We start from the raw sequence: 18,690 nt of genomic DNA on the forward strand, positions 1-18,690 counted from the left end.
ATCTCACCCTAGTTCCTGAGGACAGACTAATACCCCTCCCTTTGGGAAGGTCAAAAGAGAAAAGGCCGCGTAGCAAAACATACATACATGCACTCGTACAAAGATAGGAAATCCTGGGCGTGTTTTAATGACACTGATGTCTGCTCACACTGGAAGTGTGTGCTCCCCAGCGAGCGTGGCTGATTCCCAACCACATTCTCATGTGTTCCCCAGTGGCCAATTTCCTTAGAAATCACCATGACCTCCTGCCACAGCTGTGCCGGGAGGGCTTGAGGCCTGCAACAGGCTCGGGGATTCCCTGGGCCTGAGCTTGCTCCAAGTGAAGGAGCCGGTGGGCCCTCCCAGGCCTTTCTCAGGGAGCTGGCCATCTGGGGGACCAATCGTCCACACCCACCTCCCGTCTCCAATGGCCTGACAACAATTCTACCCAGAATTCTCAAATTTTAAAACTCCACAAACTTTAGGAAGCCCACTCTATAGAGCAGCAAATACCTTCCTCTCCATTCCCTGAGTGATGGAGAGCCAAGCGCCTTTCCACCCGGGTCCACCCTCCCTCCAGAGGCCCTCTGGGTGGGGAAGAAGGGAGAAAACACCCAGCCCACCTGTTTCCTCCTGGCTGCCACCTCCAGGTCCAACACATCTCCCCCACTGGACAGGGGAATGCAGAGATAAGGGAGCTAAATCTTGCTCCCCTCCACTGCCAGGATTAGCGAGCAGCTGCCCTTGGGATCACCAGCCCCTCCCTTCTCCGACACTGGGGAGCTCTCAGTAGCCTGGGCCTCAAGCAGGGGTGCCGCTCACTGCTTGTTCACCCCCCACGCTGCAAACTGCCGCGTCCCAGGCACGACAGATGTAGCTGCTATTCAGTATTATTCAGTATGTTCAAGTCAGGACAAAAGCCTCCTGCAGAAGCACAAAGCCAGAGGGATGCAGCCAGGGCCCACTTCAATAGAAGCCACCTGCCAGGGCCCTTCTCTGCCACACCCCCCAGCATTTACACACACACACACACACACACACACACACACACACACACACACACACACACACCCTCTCTTTTAAGCCTCTCAAACCTGTGTTGACCTGTAGTCAGGTGAATTCTCTGAACCACTGGACAGTTCTTCCAGAGCAGGGGGATTGTACTGCCATTTCTCAGACCTATTCTGTAGGATGTTAACAAGTGATAAGCCAAAAAAGGGGTCCTGTATATGCCACAAGCACTAGGTTATACAAAGTCAAATAGATTCTTTTACTACAGGACTTCTCAGAGCCTTTAAAATGCTAAAGTGCACTACAGAATGTTTCCCAGATTTACCTGATCACAGAGCATCTCAGAACGGGCATTCCACCAACACATTCCTAGACTCCCTCCTTCCCCATCAGTGTCTGGAGAAATGGGTGGCTCTTTCCTCCATGTTCACCAACTCTCGGTACATTGCTCTTCTACCATTTGGAGCAAATAAGAAATACTTTTCCCCTCAATAAGCTTTCAGTGAAAAGATGAATGAGCAGGTTCATGAGCACACACACACACACTGGTGGTATCTTCACCATTCAAATCAACCGGAGTGAAGTTTCTGCAAGGACCATCGGAACTTCATGCAAGATACTCAACCTCTGCACACACACTCGAGCCAACCTCGGCTGTGAATCACCTGTGCTATGTCCCCAAGGACAAGGGTTCTGTCCCAGAGGAGCCAGCTGGTTTCATTCCCTCATCAAGTCTCCCCCTAGCCTTCCCCAGTGTTTTGCATTTGGCCATAAGGGTATGGGTGACCGCAGTCGATGTACACACCTGTGGTCGGTGAGAGGTCACCACCATAAATGTCACACAAGGTCTGAGTGAGCTCGGGCACCAGTACCACTAATTCCAACGGAGAACCTAAGAGGAATAACAGGCTGACCAAGCTTGACCAGCGAAGACTCTCACTCAACCCTCCTCCATCAGGGCCAGACGCCAGTGGGCAGGTAGCAATGACACTCAGGCACGGCATCGATGGTCAACATTTCCCAGGGTCCAGGGTTTTCATATTCAAGCTACATATCTCAGGTCTCTTAGAGCGGAGAGTAGGCCTCCACCTCCAAAAAAAATTGTTTCTCAGACTGACCTTTACTTTGGGGTTGGAAAGAGGCGTGCGCGGGGTGTACTTGGGGAAGACCCTTCGGCAGCCTGTTTTCCTACCACGGGCCTCCTAGTCTTTGGGAATGAAGCGGACTCTGGAAGGGTGTCCCCCGCTGACCTCTGCAGTGAGCAGGGGCGGGCCCCCACAGGAAGTCTCTGCCTCTCTCGCAGCTGCCCTTGCTCTGCAGCCACGGCTGGTTCCTGGCACCCAGTTAGATTTCTTAGAACACCTTCAGCAGAGAGGGAGGCTGTGGTTAGCGTCCGGGCACCACCAAAGGCTGGGGAATTCCTTGTGCTCTGGTTCTGACCTAGGAGGGGAGGAGGCCAGATGTCAGCTCTCCTCCCACCCCAGCTGCATCGGAAGAAAACAAGATGACATTCCACCAGGCAGCACCCAACTACCTCTATTCATCGCTGCATACAAACTGTGTGCTTTACCACCTTGGGAAACAGCCGCGTTTACTCCTACTAAATTTCTCTTCTTGTCCACCTGGCAAAAATTAGTCACCCTATAGAAACTGGGAGTGAAAGGGACCATGGACAGTCCTGTCCAGGGAAGCCACCTCCCCAACCCCCAGGCAGCCCCAGGTCCCACCCCAGAGACAGAAGCACAAGTCTCTTTCCCGGCCCTGGCTCCCCACCTCCCAGCCTCTTCCCCTGGACCCTCAAGGCCAGAGAATCCTTTGCTTTCGCTCATTATCCCTCTTACCGCCTCTAACTGGGGGAAGGGCAGGTTGGGTTTGAATGTAGCTGCTTCTGAAGCTGACACTTTAATTCTTGATTTTAAAAACTTTATTGTTTAAACACCAGTTTGCCTCTGCGGCAGCCAAGGCCCCAGGCCTGCTTGTTAATTATCAGCTGCTAAACAGCACTTTTCTCGTCACTTTCTCATCAGAGCTGATGAGGCTGAGGCCACTGCGGATACAATGCTGGTGCTGGAAAGGGGCTCCCATGCCCCTGTGGCAGTCTCATCAGAGTCCCAAAGCGGGCAAACAAGAGGGACACTGACCCACTCCTGTGGGCAGGCGCTGCACCCCAGCTGAGCACCCAGCCCTGCACTGGCACCGGGAGATCCCAGCAAGCCAGTCCTTGGCCTCAGGAGCTCAGAGTCTAGCAGGAGAGGACATGGGAGTGACTGAAGCCACATGCATGGCAGTCATACAGCGAGTATCAACACCATTAGGATGAGAAAGCCAGTTAGGTATCCTGCCTGGAGTTGAGGGTGCAATCTAAGCCTTGAGGGACAGCTCAGTTCTACCAGGACATAAAAGGATGCACAAATGGAAGGCCCAGGAGACGCGATGGGAGCCTAGAACACACTGCAGAGTGGGCAGCAGTCAGCTCCTGGCAGGGCGAGCGTTTGTGCGCGATGAGGTAGAGGTGGAAAGGAAGGCCAAAGCCAGCTTACTTGAATACCATGTTTAGAAGTCGGAGCCCTTCGCTGGAAGGAAAGGGGAGGCTACTGAGGTCCCTAAACGGAAGTGGAGTTTATGGTCCTCTCTGACTGGGGAGGATGGTTGAGTCTCTGAAGAAAACCAGACCAGTGCCCTTCAACAGCAAGTGCCCGGGAAGAGAACCAGGGACTCTCCCCCAGGGAACAGCTCCGCGAGGTGCAAGGTACACGTGCTCCCCAGCAGACCGACACTCCGTGGGGCTCCACGGTCAGGGTCCACGAGAGGTGCACCTTTCCCCATCTCTCGGCCAGGCCTGGCCGTCACGTCAGGAGGAGCCTGGGGATGGGGTCCCATCTCTGCATCTCTTGAGAGCCCTTGGCAGGCTGTGCACTCTGAAAATGTGCCGTGACGCCAGGTGGCAGGGAGCGCACCACGGCTGTGCCCAAGCATCTGTGAGGCTCGGGAACAACAGCGAGCGTTGAGCGGTATTACAAGTGCTGGGAACTAAATCTGGAACTTAATAAACACTGATCTTTAACAAGAGGAATTTTTGTGATGGTTAAGTTTCTAAAAAGAAGTAAGCTCCCCATCACTTGAAGGGATTTAAGCATAGATTCCACAGATCAGAGGTGGCCAAACCCCGATAACTGTCAGGTAAAAACACACATTCCTGAATATCACCCTGTAGAGTCTTGAACTCAATAGCATACAAAGAGTGGAGCCCAGAATCTGTATTTTCAAATGTTTGCCAAGGTGATTCTGACCATCGACCTGGTTTGGGAGCCACTGGGCTGGATGGCCATCAGCCATAAACAAGACAAACTAAATACTATTTAAGGTCCCTTTCTCTTGATCCTCTGGCCTGAACCTCAAAACCTCCCTCAGGCTCTTGTACAAATCCCGCGCCAGCTCAGGGAAGCCTTTGCCAGGTGCAGAACGATCTCCGTCAGAGTCAGCACTAAGAGCCTGCTATGACGATGGAATGTTCTCTGCCTGCGCTGCCCCAAACGGTGACGACTGAGCATCTGAAAGGTGGCCAGTGCCACAGCGGTACTAATTTCATTTTATTTCACTTTAAGTAGCCACATGTGGCTATCGTTACCAGACTGGCCAGCGCAGCTTCTGTGAAAGCCCGTCCGTCCGTATTCACTGTGCAATCCCGGCAAATGAGCACATCCTGACTCCATTCCCTCCACCACCGCGGCCTGGAGCTCATCCCAGCCCGAGGAGACCCACCTGATGACAGGGAGATGCAATGCCAAGAGAACAGCAGGAAGGGGGGCTCTGTGTCGGCTGTACCAGAGGAAGCAGGTAAGAGAACAAAGAGCCTGAACAGAAGCGCAGCCCTGCGGGCTTGGTCCTGCTCGGCCAATGAAGCTGGAACACCAGGAGCCGCGCAGCCATCGCCGCGGCTTCCTTGGAGCCAGCAGACAGGACCTCATCCTCAGGGACCGTCTCGTCCCCGTGCACAAAAGCCGGGGTCTCAAAGCAGGTTTGCACTGGCACTTTTTGGCTGTACTGGGGTACAGAAATCCAAGAGAGAGGAAAGGAATCTCACCGGAGAAAGTTCCAGACCTCAGAAGTTTTCATCAGGGAAAGATATGGTCTGAACACTTCCAAGCACAACGGGATCCCTGCCCAGGTACAGCACCACGGCCGGATCCAAACCTGGCCGAGGCCTCCAGATGCACGTGTGTGGTCTCAGGCCTGGACTCCTGCCCCCCACTGCTCAGGCCCCTTTCCCCGGCCTCTGCCAGGACACGTGCTCTGAAGCGTCTACCAAACAGCGTGGTTCTCTGAGCTGAGAAACAGGACTGCCTCAACCCTCTGCGATGCCAAAGGAACACAGACCGCCGCTGCAGCCAGTGCGGCCAGGTAGGTGTCACAGTTAAACGGCTGTCACTGTCCAGGAGAGGCCACCCGCCACCTGCCAGGCACGCAGCCTGTCTCTCACCTGGAGGACAACAGACAAGATGCTTTCTCAAGGCTCCCTGGGCCCAGGTTATGGGCACGTTCTCTTTGGGGAGGCAGCTGGCCTGCTGCAGAGTCAGCCCTCAGAGAAGAGGGACACGGGAGAGCATGCCTGGGGAGGAGGGCTGGGAGAAAGGCTAGGGCCAGAAAGCACTGTGGGGGAGGGCCGATAACCATCCATCAAAGACTAGATACTTTTTCTGAAGTTTACTGGAAGTTTTCCCCCCTTTCTTGATCTATAAAAAGAAAGAAAGAAGAAAAAAAAACAAAAAACATGTTGCAACTTCCTCTGCCACCGCACATGCTCAGGAAAAAACAGGCCCGACCCATTGCTTCACTTTCCCATCTGCACTAACGGTCAATCGCCCCATCCTGAGCCCCCACTTCTGCTCGCCCAGCTCCTGAGAGACAGGAGCCGAGAGCCTTCGGCACCTGCCTGCCGCCTGCCGCTCCTCCACCTGGGAGGTGAACACACAAAGGATGTGACTCTTCAGAGCAAGAGAGAAGCCCTGAGAGGGCCCAACGGAGAGTAAAAATAACCCGCCACTGTGTCAGCCTGGCCATTTCCTGTCACTGCCCCCTCCCACCCTGGCTCTGAGCGATGGTCAGGCAACACCCCATTCCAGCAAGTCCTATCAGCAGAAGATCCCTGGGGAGGCAAGCCTCTTCCCCCCTCGGCCACACAGAAGGTGACAGCTCCCAGTGATGTGCCCCTGAGCCTCTGTTGGCCAAACTTTTGTCTGCACGACCTCCGGGGTGTCACAGGGGTGAGTCCACGAGGTGTCCCTGTGAGTGCCAGGCTAAAGTGACCCCACCTCTAACCCCTCCAGCCTCAGGGAGCCATCCCATGCCTCTGTATCCTTTGTGGCCAGTCTGTTGCCTGACTCATCACTTCCCAACACCACCTCCCTGAACTTCTTTCTTCGTGTGTAAAACCTGGAACGGACCACCTGGCCGACCTGCCAGAGGTAAAGTAAGTCCTCCACGCTGTCGGTGGCAGATTCTGCGACTTTAAGTGAAACAATGGATCATGAAACAAATTTTAGCGTAGGCTGATGATAGAAACGAGAGTTCAGTTCCACAGCAGCATCTTATCAATGTCATGATGGAACGACGTGATTATTCGAGGACCTGCTGTACTCCTGTCAGTGTCAAGTGGGAGCCTGTGTGAAGGGCCCAGCCCAGATTTAGGAGGCAGTCTGCCTCATCCTCTCATTCCTTATACACACATAGGTGTTCACTCCTCCTCTAAACTCCAAGTTCCCGAAGGCAGGGCCTACATTTATCACTGGAGCAATTTGCACAAAATAAGCAGCCATAAATATTTGATGGTAAAACATAAATTGCTAGCTGAACTAAGTACTGAATTATAACGCAGCCACGAGGAACTATTAGAGAGGCAGTAATACAAGCTCTAAGGAGCCCCTTTTAGAGTTAGATGCTTCCATCAGTAACAGCCTCAGGGCTCTGGACTGGCTATTGTGTCTGCCTGCAGACCCTCCCCCTCCAAATATTTCCAAGGCCCACTCAAATGTCACTTTTGTAGTGAAGCCCTGCCTGAGCCCCTATTTAAAATGTCAATACCACACACACACACACACACACACACACACACACACACAGCATTCCAGGGCCTCCTCCTCTGCTTTATCTTCTCCTTTATACCTATCACCATCCAATAAGCTGTATCACTTAACTGACTGTTTTGTCTGTCTCTCTCTGCTAGAGTGTAAGCGCCATGCAGGTAGGATCTGTATTTTGTTTTGTTTTTCTGGCCTGTTTGGTACAGTGATATATGCCCAGAGCCTAAAGTAATACTTCGTAGGTGCTCAATAAATAATTGCTAATGAGTGAATTATTCTGAAAATGTTTCCTCAAGACTCTTACTTAGCAGTATTATTTTTAAGGATGAACAACAGAGTGTAAGTAAAACACCCACCACAATGCCTGATACGTAGTATCTGCTCAATAAAGCCTTGCTATTCATCTGGGAAGCCTTTTACAGAGTTGCTAAACTTTCAACAGTGATCTAATGAGGCAGAAGACAGAAGGTTGGTATTTGTATCAAAGTCAACCTGCTGCTCTGATCTATCCTTAGGGAGGCTTAAACGTCAGTCTTGGCTCTGCTAATTGATTTTCTTGAGTAGTAAGTTGCTTTGGCTCTCAGAGGAATAGAAGACACGTAAGGCAAATCCTGCTTAGAAAAGTGGGGGGTCTAGTCTAAGCTTCTAGAAATCAACCCTCATTGTTCAAAATTCCTCTCATCTCATATAGCAGAAGAATTAAATGAGCCCATTCTAGGCCAATTCTGCCATCTGAGCCTCCTGATGGCCAGTCAGCAGGGAAGACAGGAGGCAGGCAAGGAGGAGAATACGTTTGTAAACACTGCTTGAATGACTGACTGAATAAAACTACTACAGCCAGGAGGAGGGTGAAAGAACAGTGGCCTGCGGACAGTGAGGACAGAGAGGAGGGCTCCCAGGCCCCAGGCTCCCTGGAACCTGCTCCCTGGAACCTGGCTGACCACCTCTTTCCCAGCATCTGGTTGTCTTCTCAGTAGTGAGGTTACAACAACAATAAATGAAGAAAGCTCTTCAATTTGGGGTCCTTTCAGATCACGTTTCAGTCCTTTAATTTACAAATGAGGAAACGGAGTGGGGCCCAGACAGGTTCTAGGACTTGCTGAGGACCACGCCGCCAGGTCTCTCAGTTCTGTTTCCCCTGGAAATCTGGGGCATGGAGTTGAGTGGCCCCACGAGGTTCAAACCTCTAACCTCAGTCCCAGCAACTTGATGTGCAACACTGGTCCCTCTTGCAACACACGGAGAAAGGCCAGCAGAGAGATCACCTTGGACTGCATCTGTGTGTCTCTGCTGTGTCTGAAGCTAGCTAAAAGATGCCAAAGAGCTGAAGGAAAGCTGGCAAGCTCCACAGCTGTCCCTCCCTCGGTCAAAGTTTCCGAGAGGCAGAAGGATTCATCTCCACGGCAGAACAGGAAAAGGAGGGGCTCTGGAACAAGGAGAAGAGGCATCAATGGGAAATGGGGTCAGGGCCCTTACAAGAACGAGAACTCTGTTAGCAGAAGCAGAAGGTGCCAGCTTGAGTCAGCAGATCCGAGTGGGTGGAGGGAAGAAGTGCCCAGAATACTCTCCTGAGAGTGGCATTTTAGTAGACAGGAGGAATAACAGGGACAGACACTTACGGGGACCTTAATATACACCAGAGTCAGTCACACAGAGTCCAGCCCAATGTTGTCCTTTTCCCAGAACCTCCTCTTCAACCTGAGGATCAGGGCTAGTACCTTATATTTATGTAGGGAGCATCCACTCACTGTTATCAGTTATCACACCTTTACTGGGCAGCCAGGTATAATGCGCAGTGCCGAAGTACTCTATGGATTTAATAATGGCATTCAGTCACCACATGGAAATAAGAGGATACAAAAGTAATGAAGAGGGAGGTCTTCAAGGAATGTAGAATCCACTGTCTTGGGGACCCCCTTGCACATGGAGAAAGATATTCAAAACGTGCAATAAAGGTTTCCAGTGTCCTGGTGAGTTTGACAGGGAGGGGTGGGGGACCCGCTTCCGGTGTGAAAGGCTTCGTGAATGCAGCAGCATCTGTACAGGAGAGACTAGGGAGGTACAGATGGGGCTGGGGCACAGAGGCAAATGAGCTACAGGTGGACAGATGGGATACACACTATGGCAAAGGTGAGGGGCTAGGGAAGCAGAGTCCTATTAAGGAAACAGCATAGATAAGCCCCTTAATTTAAAAAAAAAAAAATCGAGGTCGGATCAGGGAAGGATTTGGAAATCTCCTGTTTTCTTTAGGCAAAGGGGACCCACTGAAGGGTTTAAGCTGGGAAGCTACATGATCAGAGCTGGGCTTTCGGCAAACTAATCCTCCATGTACCCCAAGGAATTGAGGGCCAAAACCTTCCTTCCACGGCTGGGGTCTCAGAGTCAGCCATGTTTCTACTGCCTATCCCCACCCCCACCCCCGTTATTCTCTAGTCCTTCTTTCTCCAATTACATTTCAAACCCAGATTTGTGCTCTTTGGAAAGCAACTAAGGCAAGGTAACCAAAATAACTGCATGAAATCAGGGACACATGCAAGGGGCACCCATGCCCCCCTTCCTCCTCCCTAAGAGCACAGCCCGGGGTAGGGGACACGAAGAGCATGAGGTCCCTGAGACTCCCACAGGCTCTGTGAAAAGAATGCGATGCTTGTGAGCCTGGCAGCCAGAGGGAATAGTATAAACCTAAGCCTTTACAAAGCAGGTTACTGCACATGCTCAGTTAGTCCCTGTGGCCTTTGGCGCTAGGTGCTGTAAGGAGAGAGGTGCTGTAAGGAGAGAGGGCGGAAGGTACAAGATGACCCCTTGCTGCCCTCACCAGCACAACAGAGCACAGAGTCCGAGCTCTAAGACACACAGTCTCTTCTCCGTCACCTGCATTCCTGGGATGCTCTAAGTTCCACACGTGGCCTCAGATGCACAGGGCCACCCTCTCCCTGCCCTGCCCCACGGCCCTAGAGCTCTGCAGATTCTTCGCTTAGAGGGGATTCCCTCCCAGACTCCTGGAAGCCGGGCCTTCAGAACCTACCAGCCTTCCTCTAAGAATTACAGCCGCCAGGGAAGGAGGCCCAGGCCTGGGGTAGGGAGAGGAGGGGAACAGCACGGCTACCCCAGGACAGGAGCTCCGTCTGTCAGAGTTAAAAATAAACTCTTTGCAATTTACACCCAAATCCTCCTCTGCAGAGGGCCATGGGCCTTGGCAAACATCTCTCCCTGCGGAGGAAAGGCGGACAGACAGGAGGAGGCAGACGTGGAGACACGGACTGGGCATGAAACTCGAGCTGAAGGCAAAAGGCTTCCTTGGCTCCTGTCACTCTCCCCACTCATCCTTCTCCCAAATGAACCCTCATCTCAGAACACAGACACAGAACCCTCCCCCTCCTGTGCTATGGTTAGCACCAACACCTGTCCAAGGATTAGAAAAATCAGAAAGAAGAGAATTCCCAAGGCAAATATTCTGCCCAGTATCCACCAGTTCAACAGGTGTCCCAGCCACCTGAGCCCCTTTCCTCACCTCCTGCTCTAGGTCCCCAGGATCCATGGGCCGCAAGGGAAGAGGTCACCTTGATGGACCTCAATGGAACAGATCACCAATCCCCATCCCCACAGTCAGGAGGTAGATGAGACCCATGCTCTCTGGGACCCCCTGCAGATGGCTGAGCTGGGAGAGCCAGAGGCCATGGCCAGACGCAGGAAGGAGGCCCAGCCAGGGCCTCTATTCTTGGAAGCTAAGAAGATGAGGTCACACATTTGTATGTGGTAACTGGAAGCACACCCTCCTCCCCTCCGTGCTGCAGAGGTGGAGAGTATCACTTAGCAACAGTCAGGAGTCCTAGGGCAGGTAGCATGCTCAGTCCCAGGGCAGCGGTGAGGGCCTGGGACAGCCAGGGCAGGCCTCTCCGCCTCATCCCCGCACACACCTTCTGGCAGGGAGCTGTTTGCAGGTGGAGCTTGGAGGGAGCCAGAGCTGTGGGCAAAGAGCGGAAAGTCTGATGAACTCTGATGAACTCGTCCACCCGCCTCCGTGTCTCACCCTTCCCCTAGTGGGAAGCAAGCAAGGTGGCTCCCCAGAGCCCTTGTGCACATGCATACAGCTCGCTCCCTGGACAAGCACCAGCCACGGCTCACTCCCAGCACTCAGACCCCCGTCTGCTCCCAAACTACCTACCCAGCTCAGGCTGGGAGCCAAGCGGCAAATGGGGAGGGCGAGATGACAAGAGAGAAGTTCAGCATGGCAGGAAGACCTGAGACAGACACCAGGCCTGGCATGAGGGTAGACTGCAGCAGTGGCAGGTTTATTTTTAGCTGCTGGGACAGAGGGGCTGAATCCTGGGCCAGAGTCCAGGCTGCCTTGGGACAATATGGATAATCATAATGGCAGCAAAGTGACCAACTCAGTCACCTGCCTGAGGAAGTGGAGGGGTGCAGAAGGAGCCCCAGGAACACAAAGGTGGAAGAGCTGCCAGCAGGAGGCCTCCCCTCCGCTGTCTGAGACCAGAAAGAGTTCACCTTTGCTTCAGGTTCAAAAGATGCATCTTCGTAGAGAAAAGCTAAAGAGAGAGAAGACCTGGACAGAGCGGTTCCCTTTGTTCCCTTCATCTCTTCTGAGACAAATAAAGCTCCCAATAGTGGCCCTGAAGCTTAGCCTCTGGTCACCGCTCTGCACCGCAGACAAGTCCTGGAGGGACACCAGAGATGCCTGGAAACGCCCCTTAAAAGTAAGATGCCCTTTCTTCTGGCTCTTTGGGAAGCTCGGGTTCCTAGTGGAACAAACACACAGCCTGGATGGTCTTGGAGGGAAGGAAGATCAGTTACAGACAGGGACTGACCTTGAGGCCATGGCCCAGCCTCTACTACCTGCCAGATGGCGCAGTGGCACACCAAGGTGTTTTCTGGGTCAGAGAATGAAGATCCCAAGAACCCTGTACTGCCTGGCTGAGCACAACTTCATCCCCTTTCCCCTGTGTCTCTTCTCCCTCCCACCCAATCTGATGGCCCCACACACAGGACCCGACAGTCCAAAGCTCCAGGCCTGAAACAACTGCTTTAGCCTTGAACGGGCAGGAAGAAGAGAAAAGAGAACACAACTCACCAGGCACCCCCTCTCCTCTTCCTTCAGATTCCTGATATCCCTCTTACCCAGTCCTGCGGGAAGGACTGGCATCTGAATGTAAATCCTAACTTCCCATCAGCTCTGGGAATCAGTCTCCAACTCTCACCTCAGAACAGGCCTCGTCCCTGCCGTACCTCTGAGTGAAATAGAAGACACACATATGGATGGACGCAGCCACCTGAGGCAAAGGCTGACACGACAATGTGCTAGATTACAGCCTCACTCCCTCACTCAGCAGGTGCCCCTGCAGCACCCCTCACAGAGCCATGTTTGGCCTCATGACTTCAAATGGGAAAAGGATTTCAGACAGAAGAAAAAAAAAAATTCCCCATCTTCACCAGCGCACTACGATTCTTCTATTTCAAGGAAGTAGATTCACACCCCATGGAGTTACACCGCCCATCCTCTCTCACGGAAACGCCTCTGAGTGTTCACACAGCAAGGTTTGGGTCCCTTTACCAGCTGCTCAGTGATGGTAACTAACTGGACACAGGCTGTCCTATCAAAAAGGCATCCATGCTGGCCCACATCCTGCTGATGGTCCGGCATGTCAGCAAGCTATCCTGCCCGCCCTCAGCCTCTTCTTCCAGGGCAGCCGTCCACTGTCCCACAGTGCCAAGTGCTCAAGGAGCCACTGTCGGCCTGCCTGACACGCTGCTATGTGCACTGAGGCCTGGAAAGTTTAACTGACCTGCTCAAGGTCACATAACCTGCTGGCAGGACACAAAGACTAGGTCTTTTCCCCCCCCTTTCTAAGCTAGCACATAACCCATCACAGTGGGCTCATCTCTAGATATTTCCATCCATACATATCTTAAAATACAAAGTATCAGTATTCCCCCGAAAACTAGATCTGATTTGGTATACAGCAAGCTGCCACAGCTGTGTGGTCCCTTCGCTTTACCAGCGTCCCCATTTATAAGGTGACCTACGTTGAAAGATCCTAGTGACTGTCGGTGGAGCTCGGTTTTGCACTGTCAGGTCTACAACCCCAGCAACACTGCCTTTAGCAGATCAAGCGGAGGTCTCAGGGGAAGCAGGTCCCAAGACATGGCTCTCACGCTGACACCAGGTAGGACCTTGGACATACCACTCAATCCTTGTGGACGGGTCCAGCCTTTTCCTCGAGGAGATGGAAGGAGTCAAGAAAGATGACAGGGGAGTAAGGTCAGCTCTGAGGTGCTTCGAGGTATGGGTCCCTTCACCACGGGGCCTTAAATCATTACCAAGAGCAGCTGCAGCCCCTTCAAACACGAAGAACAATTCTGCTCTGCCCTGCCCACCCACCCACCCACTCTGGGGCACCTGGGAAGACACAGTACAGGGAGGAGGGGAAAGAGAGGCCACTGTGGCAGGAAAGGAAGACTCTGCCACAGACATGAAACCAGGGAGAATCCTGGGGTCAGAGCACGGAGGACCACCTGGGATCGTGCAAGGGCTCAGGATCAGATGCCCGTGCTGTCCTTGCCCTGTGGCTGACATCCCTCCTGGCACAGACTCCATAGTGAGCAGAGCTTTGGCCCCGCCCCCAACCCCAGGATTGGGCCAGGGATTAAGTTTGCCTCCAGCAGTCCTGAAGCTTGGCTCCTCCAGGCCTCACCCTGAATCCCCTGCACCTGCTTCTTAAGTAAAACTATCACCTGATGATGGCCCAACTCCTCCGATCCCAAGCAGTCAAAACATAGTCATCATGGATACCAATACCTTCACCCTCCTGAAGAGGAGCCCCTACATTTTCCAGACACCCACCAACACCTGGTCCCGAGGCCTGGGGCTCTGCTCCACCCCCACCTTCTGTAAGCCGCTGATCCCAGACCTCAGCTGAAGATTATTTTCAAGCTCCATCAAAGCCCAGGATTCACAAGTGAAAAAGGACCATGAGTCAACCGGCTTTGATCCTGCTCAGGGGATGCCAAGTGCCCTGCTGCAGTCTGCAGGGGCCAGAGCCCCAGGAGAGGGACAGGGTCTCTGACACCTGCCCTCAAAAAAAGCCTCCAGCCCCAACCTCAGCAATTCCTAACCTTCCTTTATAACGTCCTGCTCACTTACTTCATGACCCTCAAACACTTTAAAACCTGCTTTTAATAGCAAGATGGCTTAGCTTCAATTCTGAGACACCAGCCCCTCTTGCTCCCTACCATCTGGACCTCCTTCTCTCCCCTCAACTCCACTACCCAGGGCCAACATCACCATCACCTCCTGCAGGTCTGCTCCTTCCTCAGGGACCCAGTAATGAGCTGTTCTCAGCTCTTCCGATCCTCACCGATTCCCCTGTGTCAAAGCTCCTCTATTCCCAAGCACACGATTTAACGCCTAGACCAGCCAAGTGCAGTGGGACTTTCTGTGGGGATAAACATGTTCTTCGGAACTGTTCAATCCAATAGCCATTGGCCACGTGTAGCTCCTGAACACTTGAAAGGTGGCTAGCAACTGATTTTTTTTAATTTAATTTAGTTTAATTAATTCTAATTTTAATAGCCATGCTTGGCGCTTGGTTACCACATTTTACAGTAAAACCCTAGACTACATTTGTTAGTTTCACCTTCTCCAAATCGGTTTCTCGACCCCTCAAATTTTAAGGATATTTTATACGTCTGTGTCCTCCATACAACACGCAGTAGGATGCTCAGCGATCTATGAACTACCTGTAACCAACGTGAATGTAAGAGGCTGATCTGGTCAATGAAACTTGCCTCACCTTCTGATCCTATCCAGCAAAGCCCAGGCTGGACACTGCCCGTCCCCCAGCCACACTCCCATCTTGCTCCCCAACAGGTATGCATGAGGTGTGCAGGGTAAGATGCTGCCTGTACGGTGGGGATGTGGGAGCTCTGGCCTTCCCTCTGACAGTATCCAGACCAACCATGGCAGGCTCAATCAACTCCCCTCCAGAACACCCAAGGCAGCCGTGTTGCTGTGACACTGCGTGATCTGGGGAGAAAGGACGCTGGAGAAAGGGAAGGAGAAGACACCAAGGGCCTTGTCTTCTCTAACCCGTGCAATGGAAAGGTAAACAGAGATAAGAGATGACAGCATCCTATATTTTTTTTTAAGCAATAACATGTTTCACCTAATCTGAGCCACACAGCAGAGAGGACAACAATGCCAGCTTTAATTAAATTTGTTCAGCTAATAACCAGGAGTCACCATGACACAGTGAAGCAGGAAGCAGCTGAGAACTGCACAGGGAATACGACCAATTACTACTCAAGTGGCTTGAGACTAGGTGTCCCTATCAAAGAAACAGTTCATAGAATTCCCATATTCTTGTACAAAAAATAATAATAAATAAGATTTCTATCCAACACTCCCTAAAAAAGGAAAGGAGTGGTGAAAATGCTTGTTACCATAGATTCAAATCGCATGGAGCTGCTGAGTTGGTTTATAAACTCCAACTTCAGGGATTACTGCTGAGGAATACCCACCCAGCACCCCCTCGCCCAGTCCAGCAGGTCCTAGGTGACGGTGTAGCTCCTCCTGGGGCAGCAGCCAGTCCCAGGTACTACCCTGCTGATGGCACTAGAGTTACAAAGTGTGAAGAGGCCTGAGATCCCGAGTCAGGTGTCCTGGGTTCTAATCCTGACTCTGCCAAGTGCATGGCTATATTACCTCAAGCACGTCTTGGCTCTGGGCCTTGCTTTTCTCTTCTGCAAAATGAGGGGGTTAGATGAGATGACCTCTAAAATCCCTCTGACTCTGAACTCAGCAGAAGCAGCCAGGAGAGATGGTGAGGTGAGGTCATAGCACCCACCAAAAGCATTTACCTGTTAGAGCTCTCGGGTGGAGAGAGAAGCAGCAGGGCAGGCAAGTTGAGACTTAAATTTTAAACAGTGATTTCACTTAATCAGGCTAAGAGGTCACAGACCACAGACGGGGAGTAGGGCATCTGGACAGCCACCACCTCCCATAAATTCGCAGGCGTCAGAACCTTCTTCATCAGAGGCCCTGCTCTCTGCCCCAAACCCCCAGGATTGGTGTGACACACTGTGGAGGGTAGAGGTCTTTCCCTTTTTCTGTAGGCACCATCCCGATGGGGCAACCCCTCCTGCCCCTGCCCCACCCCCATCTTCCTCTCTTGCTATATAATCAAAACACTCCTGGTTTTGAAAATCACTTCACTACTCAGCACCTAAGGTTGAGTTAATCAAGAGTCAAGATCTAGAAATCTCTTTGGTGTATGTCTGGCACAGGATGCTTTGAACCAAATTCCCCCACAGCTGTAATTATGTGTTGGCCAATATTTGGATATGGAAGTGCTGTTGACACTGCTGTCAGTCTCCCAATGCCTCATCCCTGCTTTCTTCCTCTATTATTAAGCTTTTCACAAAGATGTGTGGGAAATCTACAATTTAACAGTTGAGTCAACTTGTAAGATCTGGGAGCAGACTACCTGTCAAAACAGACTCTGACTTCAATCTTCACCCATTGCTAACCTGAGAAGGATAAACGATGCGTGTTATTTAAAACACTGCTGGATTTTCCCTTTCTTTCAGAGCTATTCAAAGAGGGTCAATATCCAAATCCCTCTCCTATTAATTACAACAGAAATCTTAATTGCCACCCACAAGCATTTTTGAGGGTGGTTTTCTGTGCCCATTAAATAGAAAAAGGAGCAGAAATTGAGAGCTTTTGTTCTAAAGTCTCCATACAATATTCCAACTTTCCAAGAAAATGAGCGGCCAGTGTCCCCAAACTGCTGATGGGGGAAGGCAGATGGCATCTCAGAGGAGACAAAACTTTGTTGGAAAGAACCGTCTGTCACTTCCTCAATGGTACAGGTTAAATGTGGTCCAACAGTATTCACTCAACTCCCCAAGGTCAGAGCCATGGTCAAACAACCACTCCCCTCCCAGCCCCAGTTCTGAGTATGGAAAGAGTGGTCTAAGGCACAAAAAGAATTAAAGTGTCCATCGTACTGATATATTCCTTCTCCCACCGTCCAACACTGAACAACAATCAGAAGCCCACACCACCACCTTAAAGTAGAAACCAAAGAAATCTTGACAGTGTTGAGCCAGTTGAAAGCTCTCCCCGAAAAAGGAGGATGGAAGGAGCAAGAAAAAATAATGTATAGAGGCCTAAAATCTGGAAATTGGACAATCTTGCCCTCTCCAATCCTGAAGTACATACCAGGGTTCTGTTGCATCTAATTATATATTCCAACAGTCCCACCCATAACACACACATATCTGAGTTTTGTATGAATAGCTGAAATACAGCGAGCAGTGGGGGCTGAGGAGGAAAAGATAAATATAACACAGGAAGTAATTTTCTCCTCCAATCATTAACACCCCCCAGGGGAAGTAGGGGTGATGTGTCACCTTTAGAGATGCGGTCTGATGTGAAAACCCTCTGAGGAGGAGAAGACCTTTTAAATGACTCTGAACACTGGCTCCCACTGCACTGGGACTACACTGGAGACTCATCCATCTCACCAGACCTCCAAGTCCATTCTGGTTAACTTCTGAAGTAGGTATTCTCTCTCAAATCCCCATTTTTCCCTCCTACCACACCCCCTCAAAAAAAAAAAAAAAAAAAAAGAGGTTGGGTTTCCCCAATTCAAGGATAACGCTCCCTCCTCCCACTGTCCACCAATGCATGTCCGGGACTCGAGTGGCCACCTCCGACCCGATCTGCGGAATCGGTACCGGGCCAAGCGTGGTTTCCAAACCCGGTTTACCGAGATCAATGACGCTATGGAAACAGCAGACGCCGCGCCGAGCCCGCTGGCCTCCCATCTGGAGCCTCACAGGCGCGGAAGGTAGGAGGGCGCCTGCTCTCAGATCAAAACAATCCCTCCTCCCCCCGGAGGGGCGGGGGCGGAGGGGGGGGCGGGAGGTGGCCCGGCGGAATCCCCAGCCTCGCACGACCTCCCGGCCGGCGCGCGCCCAGGAGGCCCGGCCGCACTCCGCGAGGCCCAGGGAAATGAAATCACACATTCCGGCTCCCAAATAAGGAGCGAGGCTAAATAAACCTCCGAGATCCGACTTCTCCAAACCGACCGACCAACCAGCTCAATGAGTAATGGGTCTTTTGTGCCCGCGGAAAGAAAGGAAGGAGGGAAGAGAGGACGGGGGAACCACAAACCCCGGAAAATCACTTCCTCGAGACGCGGTGAAATTTAGCAGAAGTGGCCCCGACGCCAACCGTTCAGACTCGGCTGGATCCCGCTCAAACCCCAACATGGCAGAGTCCTCGGGGAGTCCTCTCGAGTCCCCCTCCGACCCCCCCCCCGCCCCCGCCACTCACACCCGAAGTGACCGGAAACGCGGTGCCGGCAGCGCGGTCTGCTCATCAGACCTGACCTTCCCGCTGCCCCGCGCCCCGGCCGCGCACTTGGCACCCTCGGCGCCCCGACCCACGGCCCCGCGCGGCCCGGACGCCCGGCCCGGGACAGGGTCGGCGCGGTCACGCCGAGCGATCGTGCGCTGCGGCCGCTCCCGGCACCGGGGTGGGTCCCTGGGAGCTGCCCGGTGCCTGTCCTCCCCTCCCCGCGGCCCCCCGAACCTA

At 52.4% G+C, this 18,690-nt stretch overlaps 1 protein-coding gene across 1 annotated transcript in view; it reads right to left on the reverse strand.

The window, feature by feature from the left end:
* Positions 1 to 18,690, reverse strand: part of MAPKAPK2 (MAPK activated protein kinase 2) — a 42,807-nt gene that overhangs the window by 23,520 nt on the left and 597 nt on the right. The window lies entirely within an intron of this gene.

Source organism: Eptesicus fuscus, chromosome 22 (genome assembly GCF_027574615.1).
Source record: "Eptesicus fuscus isolate TK198812 chromosome 22, DD_ASM_mEF_20220401, whole genome shotgun sequence".
Lineage (NCBI taxonomy): Eukaryota > Metazoa > Chordata > Mammalia > Chiroptera > Vespertilionidae > Eptesicus > Eptesicus fuscus.